General features: G+C 34.5%; 1 long non-coding RNA gene across 3 annotated transcripts in view; it reads left to right on the top strand.

The window, feature by feature from the left end:
- Positions 1–13,323, top strand: part of LOC118148526 (uncharacterized) — a 76,299-nt gene that overhangs the window by 17,516 nt on the left and 45,460 nt on the right. For 2 of the 3 annotated variants that reach the window (XR_004735359.3, XR_004735360.3), the window contains exon 4: positions 99–383. The exons of the other annotated variant lie outside the window; for it this stretch is intronic. This is a non-coding gene — a long non-coding RNA (uncharacterized LOC118148526). Of the gene's footprint in view, positions 1–98; positions 384–13,323 lie in introns of those variants that run through there. 3 annotated transcript variants of the gene reach the window in all.

The following is a 13,323-nucleotide window of genomic DNA, read 5'->3' as shown; positions in this document are numbered from 1 at the left end:
AGGATTTATATGAATCTAACTATTGTATTTAAATACCAGTCACTTCTTCCTGGAGTTTCTCACGTCTTTGGATCTCATAAAAATGTTTTCTTTGACAGGCACAGTGACTCCCACCTGTAATCTCAAAACTATGGGAGGCTGAGGCAGGAGACTCACTTGCGGTCAGGAGCTCAAGACTAGCCTGGACAACATGGCAAGACCCCATCTCTAAAAAAAAAATAATAACTAGCCAGGTGTGGTGGCGCATGCCTGTAGTCTTAGCTACTTAAGAGAATGAAGTGAGGGGATCGCTTGACCCCAGTAGTTTAAGGCTGCCCTCCAGCCTGTGTGACAGATTAAAACTTTGCCTCAAGAAAAAAATAAAATTAAAAACTTTCTAAAAACTTTAAGTTGCCTATCATTTCTCTGAACATCTTTAAACTTTTAAGGGAAATATCTTTCTTTTGTCATCTTTTCAATTAACATTTCTCATATTTTTATAAAATGTCACTGTTCTTCTGGACATTACTGGCTTTCCAATAATTTCACCTACTTTCATAATTTCATTGCTTTATGATGATGTCTCCTTACTCTATCTCTCAAATGTACTTACTTCAAATGTGCTTACTGCAAAAACTTAGTGACTGTCTTTATTTCAATAAATAGCAAGATGAGAAGGTTGAGTAAAAAATAGAGGGAGGGAGAATAGCTGAGCCGTATTAATACATATAACTTTATTTGGTATTTAGTCTAACACATAAGACCATATCTCAGTCTCACAAAATCCTCGATTCAGGAAAAATATTATATTAAATATCATATATGAGATATGAGATCATATATGAGATATATATGAGATATAACTAAGGCCTAGAGAAGCTGAATAATATTACCAAAGTTCTGTAGCCAAGAAAGAACAGAGAAAAGAATTAGAACACACATGCTATAAAATCTAAGCCCATGTTGCAGCCCCTATGCAACAGTTGTGTCTACAAGTATGTCAAGCTCAAGTGTTCAAACTGTTTCTACTTTCTATTCCTGTATTGTCTCTTCCTGTTAATCTTATGACATTTGCATCTACTCAACCATAATATTTGGCATTATTCCAGAACTAAAATGACCAGGCTATGTCAGTCTCCCCCAGTTTAGCTCTAACAGTTCCCTAACATGTGTTTCAAACAGCAAAAATATGGAACAGCTTGTATTTTTTTCAGTGTTGCCATGGTATTTTATTTCTCTGTGACCTTGCTCATTGTGTGCTCTCTTCTGCAATGTATTCCTATTTTTTAAATCTAATTCCTACCTATCCATCATGACTCGGTTCAAGCATCCTACCCTCCATCTATGGTTTTCTGAGACTTTAGCCACCACAACTCCCAAAGCTACTATATGCTTGTAGTTAGAGTTGAATTTGTTTCGTTATTACAACAAACATAACAGATGGCCATAAAATAAAATTAGGAAAGATGACTTTTTTCCCCAGTTTGCACAGAGTCTTGCGAACTGGCCTGCCTAAACTTTAACATTTGAATAAAATATCCCTCTTGTACTCCCTCAGATTCCTCTAACTTACGTAAATGATTAGTTGCCTACCCAACTGCAATGTCTAGCCTCTTTCTTCTTTTTGGTTAGAAAGACCCCACATCAGTTTTAATGTGCACATGTTCCAAACATGTACATTTGCAGCCTTTTCTGCTGAAGTTAGGCACAGGGCATGTGACCCAATCTTGGCCATCAGGACCTGAAAGTCTGCTAAGAGTAACTGAGAAAGATTATCCTCAGTTAAAAAAAAAAGAGAAACATAAGGAAGCCTCACTCTCTCTGAATGTTTCCTGAATTCGTTTCATGGGGCTGCTGTAACAACATACCACAGATGGGGTGCTCTGAAACAACAGTAATTTATTTTCTAACATTTCTGGAGGCTGAGAGTCCAAGATCAAGTTTCCAGCAGTTTGGTTTCCTCTGACGCCTTTCTCCTTGGCTTGCAGATGTCTGCCTTCTTGCTGCCTCTTCACAGTGTTGTCCTTCTGTGCATAGGTGCCCCTGATGTCTCTGTGTGCCTAAAATTTATCTCCTAAAGCTACACCAGGCAGATTCATTAGGTCCCATCCTAATGAACTGGATTTAAGTTCCACTTATGTAGAAAGATCTTATCTACAAATTCTGAGGTGCTGAGGGGTTAGGGTGTCAATATTCCACATTTGATGGGGGTGGGGCAGTGAAATTCATCCCACAACATTCCCCAATCCATTTATTGTCTTTGACGTTGCTGTGTAATATGATATTTGGTAGCATAACATGTCCCAGAAGGAAAGGATAAATGAATCTCAGAGAAGTTAACCCAGAGTCCTAATATCCCTGACTTGCTATATTAGCCAGCCCTGGAACTCTCAGGCTTCAACATTTTGAGATTAAGAAATGTGCTTACAATTTAACATAATTTTAGTTTGATATATTGCAACTTTTACCTGAAACATTAATTGATACACTGATATTGTATTTATGTGATATAATAGTGTAATTGATTCTAACTTGAGTGATATTGCATTTATCACTCTCTCTGCTACACATCACAGAGCCTAACACTCAGTAAACATTTATTGAACTGATGAACTCTATGCTGCTACCCCCACAGCAATCAAAGAACACACACTCACAGTCTCACATCAGATTCCTTCCCCTGAACCATCAGTCACTCCGGAAAGGTCTTTGATGACCTCTTTTTTTTTTTGTAACCACCACAAAATTCATCATTTTTATTTCTTTTGCAACTACCTGTATCTGTAAGTCTTTCTGCATTTTGATGCTTATTTTGTCCCCTAACTGTTTGCATCTACAGGCAGTTATGAGTAAATAAAGATTTTATATTTTAGAAAATGACATATATATTAGTCATGACTTCATTATTTAAAATATATGATCCAGCTGATAGTTCTTTAGTTGCTATAAATTTTTTAACATTTTGTTTGTAGCAAGGTTTGAAGTTTAAAATATGATGTCCCAGATTCAATAAGCACCTCTAATGCATTCATCCCTGTTCTGACACAGGCTCAGTTCTTTTTCATTTAACTAAATTTTACTTGTTCAATAATATTTTATCAAATGAAATGCCAGATTCACTTTAATATTAAGTTTTATGGCTTTCAAATCATGGAGCTGCTTTGACTCTTGAAATGTGTAATGCACCATAACTTATGAATATAGTCTCTAATTTGGACTTCAATGTTTAAAGATTCTCAGTTTTTTTCAGAAGACACACAGAAACATAAGTAGCTTCATGAAATGAATACTAATACTGCTTATCCACTCCTTTATTTAGTTTGACAGGAAAAATAATCTCTGAGTTTAACATATACTTCATGTTTCTCTGATATATTACTTTAGGACCTCAAATTCCCTACGTATCCATAGATGCTCTGAATTGATGCATATTTCTGGCAAAATTATGTTCTTTGCTATTTCCTCTTGACAGGTGTGGTAATGATTCTTTTTAGTTCTTTATAGCTGAAGAAAAACAACTACAGCCATTGCCAGACCATTTAGATAGACAGAACTGCAAGTAAGCCCTACTATTCAAAACTCCAACTTGCCCATTTTATTGAAAAACAATAGAGAGAAATCAAGAGAGATATTAAGACTGCATGAATAATCAAATAAAGAGCAAGGGGAGTTGTTGGAAAGAAATGAACTTCATTATTTTTTCTAATCAGTCATTATATTAACCAGGGAATGTGAAAAAATCAATGTGTTAAAATAATACATTGAGAATACTTCCAATAATATTTTAAAGAGTCTTAAAATGCTCTTCTTATAATAGGTAATTTTGCTCTTAGTTAATGACAGCTATTTCCAAAAAAAACTATATTCTTTAAGAGTCTCTATAGCAGTATTAGTTTGGATTTCATATTACAACTTTGTACAAGTGGACCAGTTCTGGATCATATTTGTTTATGTTTGTATTGCATATTTCCTATGACTAAGTAGTAGGATCATTTTTTAATAAGCCAAAGCAAGTGCTATATTATCATTAAGGTGGAATTTTTCCAACTTGATTCATTGAGTTGAGTTCACATTGATAATATACAGCACGTACTCCATGAAAAAAAGTATATAATTTTAGTTGGGTTATAAAGGCTATACTTGGTTGGCAGATATACTAAGCAGAAGTGAACATACTCATCTGAAAAGCAACAACTTTCACAAAATTAATCTTTACACAGCATTACCTGTGACCCCTGGCATAAAGGAAGTTTTGGCTCTAAATGTTGGTAACCAAGCAAAACTCCCAACACAAGGAGCTGGGAGTTCATTACTTTCAAAAGTCAGGAATAAATAAACGCTGGAGATTACTGCCAGTGGGAGCCAGAGGATGATGCATGGGACTGTTGAATATGAATGCCTCTATAAAGGAATTTATGTGGAGTGGCATGGCAATTTTATACAGTCACTCAGCAGTTGTGAGCATTCCATGTAGACCTTAAGCTGGTCAAACAAAAGGAAATAATTTGAAGTAAAAATCCATTCTAAAAAATCATGTTTAAAAAAAATATTTCTATTCACAAAAATGCTGGTCAGTTTTTGACCCTGGAAGTCATTCACTTTTCACTTCCTGGAGCCTAGAAGATCGTAAAGATACCTATTGACCCCACTTATTTGCTTTGACAAAGTAATCTACAGTGTAAAGACCAACAGCAGCCTCGTGGCACTTTATAAAAGTACATAAGTAAATAATACATATACATATTTACAAGAAGAGAGATGATTCAAGATTGGAAAGATGACTGGCACAATAAACCAGTAGTTATATTTTCCATACTGATTGAGCATTTGTAAAGTGGGGGCAAAATGAAGGGGAGAAAAAAGAAAAAGTGATTTCTGAACTTCTGTCATTTATTACAGGTTGTAATTAATACACACAGACAAACAAGAAGATATGAACCATAAAATAAAAATGAACAGGTCCTTTTTGGAAGGTTTGCTGAATTTTAATCATCTATTTTTGCAACATGCATCATTTCCCCTAAATAGTGTGTGTAACCAGACCCCTCCCCATCAAAAAAAAAAAACCTTTAATGAAAGCAACCCAAATCTCATTAAATTTGAAAATAGCTGAGATTTTTCTGTTTTGTTTTTATTGTTTGTTTTTGAGAGAAACAGAAAATCTGCTCAGTTTTACTCTTAAGAGCCTTTAGGATATGGTAAAATAATGCTTAAATGTCTGGCAGTTAAACAATGTTTCTAAACAAAAACCTAGGGTGCAGTTTTTGATCAGACATGTCTCTAAAAATCTAATATAAGGACTTTGTATACTTTCTCTAAATCATACCATTATACTTAACTCATCAGTTTTTCTTTAAGAGTATTGATTCTATAAAAATTCAAACATGCAATTATATTTTTCATATATAAAACATAATTATTTCATTCTAGCTATCATTTCATGTCTCCTTTTTCAGCCAAATTTCTAGAAAAATTATCTGTACACACTGTTACCATTTTCTGTCCTCTCCTCTCTTACTTTCTCCTTTTACATATCCAATGTCTTTTTTTCTCTAGAATTCAACTCAGGCTGCTCCTATTAAAATCTAGTATCTCCACTGACTAAAGCTGGATATCAGCTTTCACTCCTCATCCTGTTTGAACTCTCACCAGTATTTCATAATATTGCTTACTCCTGCTTCATTGAAATCGTGTTCCGCGCCCCCGCCACCGACTTCAAAGATGTCATATACTTCTCATTCTCTTCTTAACTCTTTGGCTGCTCAGTATTCTTTGCTAGTCATTTCTTATATTTCCGACAAGTAAATATTGGGATTCCCCAGAGCCCAGTTCCTTGCCCTTTTCTGCTCTTTATCTACACTCATCCCTTGATGTTCTCATCCATTTCCCTGGCTTCAGATAACATCTTTTCATTGACCACTTCCCAATTTTTATTTGCATTCTAGGCTGCTTATCCCAACTCCAATCTCATATACCTAAATGCTTATCCAAGATCTCAGCACAAATAACAAATGAATTTCAAATGTAATACATCAAAAACCAAACACTTAATCTCCTTCCAAAATATGTTTGTTTTTTTCTCAAGCTTCCCATTTAGTCAATGTCAACTCTACCCTCCCAGGTGGTCAACCCTCCCTCACTCAATCACTTCTAAGTTTTTTCTTCCTCATACTCTTTGTCAAATCCATCAGAGAAAACTTCATGGGTATACTTTTAAAATAGATCAGATATTTCATCCTTATTTACCATCTCTAATGCTAGCACACTGTTCTAAAGCATTCCCAAATTACCTTCATTACTGCAATAATATATCTTCTTCTATCTTTGCATCCAAAATATTTTTTCTCATCACAGGAGTCAAACTGATCCTCTTATACTCTTTAGTTTGAAATCCTCCAGTGGCTTTCTCTCTCATTCAGTGAATGCCCAACTTGTACAAATACATGGAAAGCTACAAAATCAGGACCTGTAACCTCTCTGACTTCTGTAACAACTCTTTCCACTACTCACTAGATTAACACTGGCCTCCCTACAATTTTCTAAATACATAAATCATGCTTGAGTCCTTTGCATAGATGCTTTTCCATATGCAATGCTCCTCCATCAATGGGCCCTTCCCCACTCAATTATTTGTTTCCACCACTAGAAAGTGAGCTCAATCAGCAAAGGGACTTGAAACTTTTTTGTTCACTGTTTTATCTTCAGCTCATGGAACAATATCTGACACAACATAAGTAGCCAATAAAAAATGAATGAGTAATATGGTTGAATTTGAAATATTTGGAGAAATATTTTTTAATAAAGGTGACGTAAAAAAAGGAAAGGAGAGGCATATGTAAGAATTAATTTTGAGAAGTCAAATAGGAAGTTTTTACTTTTGTAATTTCATTTCAATTCCAAGATTGACACTTATTGTCAGAGTTCTTTTTTACCTGTATAGTGCTATGTTCAAATTCCTAAAACATTTTATCTTACATATTGGTAATGTCATACTCTGGTTTATTGTGTTATTGTATTAATAATATTTAGTGGTTAATTAATAACAATATGTTTATATTTATAACCCTTAACATACCTATCAAGTATCAAGAATTGCACTGGACATGTCTTATGTACAACTTCAAACTCCTTTCATTCCAAGCTGTACTCTAGCCACAGCTGTAGCAGTCGGTTCCGGCAGGATTTGCATGCAGAACTTTCAGGAAACTGGCAGACATGCGTGTTCACCCTTATGACATGAAGATGAGAACACCAGAGAGGCAGCCCATTATCAGTAGGAAATTAGAACTTGTGGATATGGTCTTTCTACCTTTGTCCCCTGGGTAGTCATTTTTTAGATGCATTTAATAAGAAATTTTATAATGGACTGGTGTTATCAAACGTCAATGACAAACTGCTGTGATGAACTCAGAAATGCACTCATATTGGAAGTCTTCCTTGTTTCACATCCTCTGACTTGCTTTTCTGCTTTCTGCATGCAAGAGTCTGTTTCAGTCTCTGCCTCAGAGACAGCACAAGCACAACTGTAGTTAAACACCTTCAAATACTATGTTTATTCCTTTGAAAACTCTATTAGGTATTATTACAATCTCTATTTTTAAAAAAGGAAGAAAATGACTCATATAATTAACATATCTTAAAAAGACAAGAGAGTCATAACTGAAGTCATTTTTGTCTGATTCAAAATCTGTGTTTGTTCTGCAGGGTAGAAAGATGAGCTAATAGGGTTTTCGAACTTAGTATGTGTTTTCATTTAAGAAGTAAAAGGTACAGGATACAGAGTTGATAATGCACAATAATTAAGATTACAAGTAAATTCATACGAAATAACTTCAAAAGAAAATATATAATGGGCCCATGAATAATTATGATGTGCCACAACAAAAATGTGAGGTATTTCCTGAGTTATTTTGTAAATATGTGATGTTCATAAAATGTATGTTGTTTATTTTATCCTTGTCTGCCTTGCAAAGTGCCTCTGGGAGGTTTATCTTTATGGTTTTGATGAGCAAGCTTCCTTGCCCTCTGGTTACAGTTAGTTTCAGTTGCTGGGAGGCTTTGGCAGTAGAACACAGGGTGGGCTAGAATGAGGACAGGATATCTAGCGCCTAGGTTCCTTCACTGCCTCCAGGAAGCATCACGATCTCAATACACAGTTCTCTTTGACCTGTGGGATCCCTGCTAATCCATGCTCATTCAGTTCACTAGCCCTAGGGCACTGCACCTTTCTGATAGTTTGCTTAACCTCAACCACAACTTTATAATTAGATGCTTTATTAAACTCCTCTAATTACCCCATTTTTGAGTGGGCCATCTGTTTCCTCCTGGGATTCTGGCTCATACAGGAGACAATAAAAATCACGAAAACGTAATATTCTTGAGAAAGAAATGGTTGGAAGTAATTAGGGACAAATTGTCCAACAGGGAGAGCAGGGGTAGGAATATGGTAATTATTAAAGGGAATTGGTAGTCATATATTAAGGAAGGGGGAAGGAAATAAGTGCATTATTTATGGACCATAGGGGAACTCTACAGTATGATTTGGGAAACGGAAAGGTATATAAACTAATTAACAAACCAACCAAAACTCTTTGCTATGTATATTTTGTAAATATGTATATTTTGTAAAAGAAACATAATCCAATTTTCAATGGTGTTGGTCATCAGTTGACAGAATGTTCATTATAGTGGGTATCCTACTTACCAAAATGTCAACCATAAACTGTAGATTATATTGATTATATCCTTGATATAAACTGACATTGGCATTGAACATAGAGATATTTACTGTGAAGTGCATGGTTTGAAATTTGAAATCATTTTTATAAGAAAAGCATTTCTCTTACTACATATAGGTTTTTATTAACAGGTTTTATCCTATATAGACTGTCCAATAAAATTGGAATCTCAAGTTAAATTTTATGGATATGAAACCATGAAATCTAACCTTAATAAAGAAAATATCAGAAACCGCTTCAGGACTAGAGATTTATATAGCTGTAGAATAGAAGATTAATGAAGTAGAAAGTTTGAAGTACAGCTTACTGCATTTTCTTCTCCTTTTAGACATGGTCCTCAGCCTCCTATTACCTGGCAATTCTGTAATACCTTTCTTCGCATTTCTCTTCTTTGTAACTTTCACTTTGAAAATCATGGTTCAGCTTTACTTTTCTAGTCATAAATAACTCTCAGGATAACTTTCACAACTGGAGCAAATTTTATGAGCTTTCCTTGATTGTGTCCTCTCAGGTTCCTTTTAAATAGAGTCCTTACTCACAGGAAGATAGAACACTTTCAACTTACATTTTACATAAGCATTTTTTCATAGTATTTCACTTTAACATGGGCCCAACACGTATACACAATCAGACCAATGTAATAAATCAAGCAGAATCTACCATTCACATTATCTGAACTTTTAAAGGTTTATCATTGCCTTGAAGAATTATTCTTGTTTTCAGTATTTTTATTTATTAATTATACTTTAAGTTCTGGGGTACATGTGCAGGTGGTGCAGGATTGTTACATAGGTATACACATACATGCCATAGTGGTTTACTGCATCCATCCCCCTTCATTGACATTAGGTATTTCTCCTAAGGTTATCCCTCCCCAATCTCTCCACCCCCTGCTATCCCTCCCCTACCCCCCAACAGGCCCCAGTGTGTGATGTTCCTCTCCCTGTGTCCATGTGTTCTCATTGTTCAACATCCACTTATGCATGAAAGCATGCGGTGTTTGGTCTTGTGTTCTTGTGTCAGTTAGATGCTGGAGAGGATGTGGAGAAATAGGAATACTTTTACACTGTTGATGAGAGTATAAATTAGTTCAACCATTGTGAAAGACAGTGTGATGATTCCTCAAGGATCTATAAATAGAAATGCCATTTGACCCAGTAATCCCATTACTGGTATGTACCCAAAGAATTACAAATCATTCTAGTATAAAGACACATGCACAAGTATGTTCTTTGCAGCACTGTTTACAATAGCAAAGACTTGGAACCAACCCAAATGCCCATCAATGATAGACTGGATAAAGAAAATGTGGCACATATACACCATGGAATACTATTCAGCCATCAGAAAGGATGAGTTCATGTCCCTTTGCAGGGACATGGATGAAGCTGGAAACTGTCATTCTCAGCAAACTGACACAAGAAGGGTTATTCTTTGCTGCTCCTTTTGCCCTATTATATTTTATCTTTATACTTTGGAAAAATAACTTACATGTAAAATTTCCTCTAAATACAATAACTTTAAATGTTTCTTTATTGAAAATTATAGCACACTTAAGAAAAAATATACAGAATGATTTACTGCAGAATGAATACCCATTTTACTTCCAACATGGACAAGAAATAAAACACTACCAGTAACCTCCACCTTCCTCGTTCCAAAAAAAAATCTTCATTCCTTCTTTTATTTGCTGTTCCTTCTCTCCCTTCCTAAAATGTTACAATCTAATTTTTAAGCTAATCACTCCTTCCTTTTCTTTTAAATTGTACTTTCTAAACCTGCATTGGTAATCATTGTAGTTGAGTTTTATCTATTTTTATTCTTAGTGTATTACTTTTTTGTTCAGTATTATTTTCGTTAGAGTTATGCATAGTATTGGACATATTTAGTTCCACAGCTGTATGACATTTCAAGTTTGAATATATTCTATTTATTATTACATTATGCCAACTTTCCCCCCCAAATGATGGCATAAACATTCACTCTTATTGGCAGTGTAGGAAAGTTTTCTCTTTGTAATATGGTTCTGGGATTGACTTTGCAAATGAGATAAACTTGTGTATGATTTAGCAGATGGAAGTAAGGCAGAAACCATTATTTTTGGAAAAGTACAGCAGTTCTTCAGATCACCATGTTATAGCCTTTTAGTTTTGCAATACCTCAGCTCATCCTCTATTTAGGTAAACTATAATTAATAGTTATATTAGCTTCCTAAATAATTTTATAAAGTGTAATTAACATTGATGCCCCAAACCTGAATAATAAACTATCATGTTTCATATACTGAAAGGGATGGTTGATGTGAAAAAGAAAAGAAAAGAGCACTTATGAGAGATTGAACAAAGAGAGAAACACAGGAGTTGGTGACTGACTAGCCGTAATGAACTAAAGAGATTATTACTAATGATTCAGGGTCTCGGGTCTTAAGTAGCTGAGACTATAGTGATATTATAATCATATAGAAAAGACAGGAGGGAGTATCTTTTCTGAAGTATGACAGGTTTAGATTGACCATTTTGAATAATGTTAAGGAATAACAGGAGATCACAAGGAAATAAATAATAAACACCAAAAATATGGAAGTTGATAAGAGATCAGAGATTAAAAAATGGATTTGTGGATCACTTTGAAGGCAGTAATGCTTTTCACAGCAATCTGTAACTTATGATTAAAAGAAACAGTGAAAACTAATCCTTTATATTCAGAATATCCACACACAGTTATAAATGCAATATCTAATCTTGTGGCTGTTATTATTTTTTGCAACCCTCCTAGTCAGGCAATTTCATAAGTGGTTTGTAATATTCATGACATTACTATGTATCACATATTTGTGCTATCTCAAATAGCACAGATTCGTAGATTCATAGATTGTCTCTTTCTTGAAAAGGGAAGATGCTGCCATATACATCATTGGATTCTTAATGCTATATGTAGTTAAAATTTATCAAATATCTGTTTAGTTAAAGGGCACAATAGATAAATAGATAAGACACAAATAAACAAATGCAGTAGTACCATTTTTCTGTGTGTAACTGAAAAGGCTACTTCAACTTTATTATGAATCCATAAATAAAAAATGTTTCCAGGGTTACTTATACCTTATTTTATTAATCAATCTGTTATTGTGATTATTCAATGATCCAAATCTCAATGACTTCAACATGTATCATTTGTAAATCTCTAGCATAAAGTATTAACAGACTTTTCTACTAACAATTTTTAGTTTTGCAAAATCATTTGCACTGTGATTACATTGCATTGCATTGTTTCCTCCCTGGTGAAGCATATCTCCTGCCCTAGGGAAAAGCACCAAACCTGTTCCAGAAAAATTAGGAAGAATCCAAGACAAATATACTAAAGAAAATAGCAGCACTTCTGAATGCAATTATTATCAAATTTTCTAAGGACCATGGTTTCCCAGTGGAACTAAATTTTAAGTATAAATCTTTCCAATTTATTTAGTAATAAAAATTTATGAAAAGTCCTGGAAGATTGCCTTGCCCTTTAGAGCTTAAGGTCAAATAAAAAGTTCCATTTAAAGAATCCAGTCTAGTGAAATGTCCTGAGAATCTAGAGATGAAAGTCTTCAGAGGCTCCTGGTGTGAGACAGAACAATACTCTTACACAAAATCAGAGTATGTCAGATATTATTTTTTTTTTTTTGAGAAAAGGAAAGCTTTATATTGCTAGTCAACTCAGAAGGAGACAGGATTAAAGGTTAAATCTATCTCTCCACGATGACTGTAAGGCAGTATTTTTATCAGTGATTGGTGGAAGGAAAGGGGAAGTCTGGAAAGTCTTTGGGCAAGGGCAATTATGTCTTCATGCTCCCTCACGGGGTGTATGTGTAAGTTTAGGAGGATCTGACATGAAACATGCAGTGGAATTTCAGACTGTGATGTCAGCATGTTCATTCACCCCAGACTCCAGGCAGCCATATTTGTTCTAACTGAATCTGAACCAGTTCTTTTACCTCATAAACTGAGGGAGTTTCAGTATTTAAGCAGATTGTTTCTTTTTTATTTTAAATTTTGTGGTTACATAGTCAATGTATATATTTATGGAGTACATGAGATGTTTAGATACAGGCATACACTGAAATAATCACATCATGGAGAATGGGGTATCTATTCCCTCAAGCAATTTTCTTTAGTTACAAAAAAAAAATCCAATTATGTTACTTTAGTTACTTTAAAGTGTAGAATTAAGTTATTATTGACTATAGTCACCTCCTGTGCTATCAAATAGTAAGTCTTATTCTTTCTTTGTAACTATTTTTTATACCTATTAACCATCCTTATCTCCCCGCAACCTCACTATCCTTCCCAGCCTCTGGTGATCATCCTTCTACTTTCCATGTTTATGAATTCAGTGGTTTTGATTTTTAGACTCTGCAAATAAGTGAGAACATGCATTTGTCTGTGCCTGGTTTATTCCACTTAATGACCAACAGTTCCATTAATAATGTTGCAAATATTAGGCTATCATTCTTTTTTATGGGTAAATAGTGCTCCATTATGTATATGTATCTTATTTTTTTTTTATCCATTCTGTTGATGGACGCTTAGGTTGCTTCTAAATCTTAGTTATTGTAAACAGTACT

The sequence above is a fragment of the Callithrix jacchus genome, chromosome 16, assembly GCF_049354715.1.
Source record: "Callithrix jacchus isolate 240 chromosome 16, calJac240_pri, whole genome shotgun sequence".
Taxonomy (NCBI): domain Eukaryota; kingdom Metazoa; phylum Chordata; class Mammalia; order Primates; family Cebidae; genus Callithrix; species Callithrix jacchus.
Note: the sequence above shows the minus strand (reverse complement) of the source record. Positions and strands in the feature narration are given on the sequence as shown.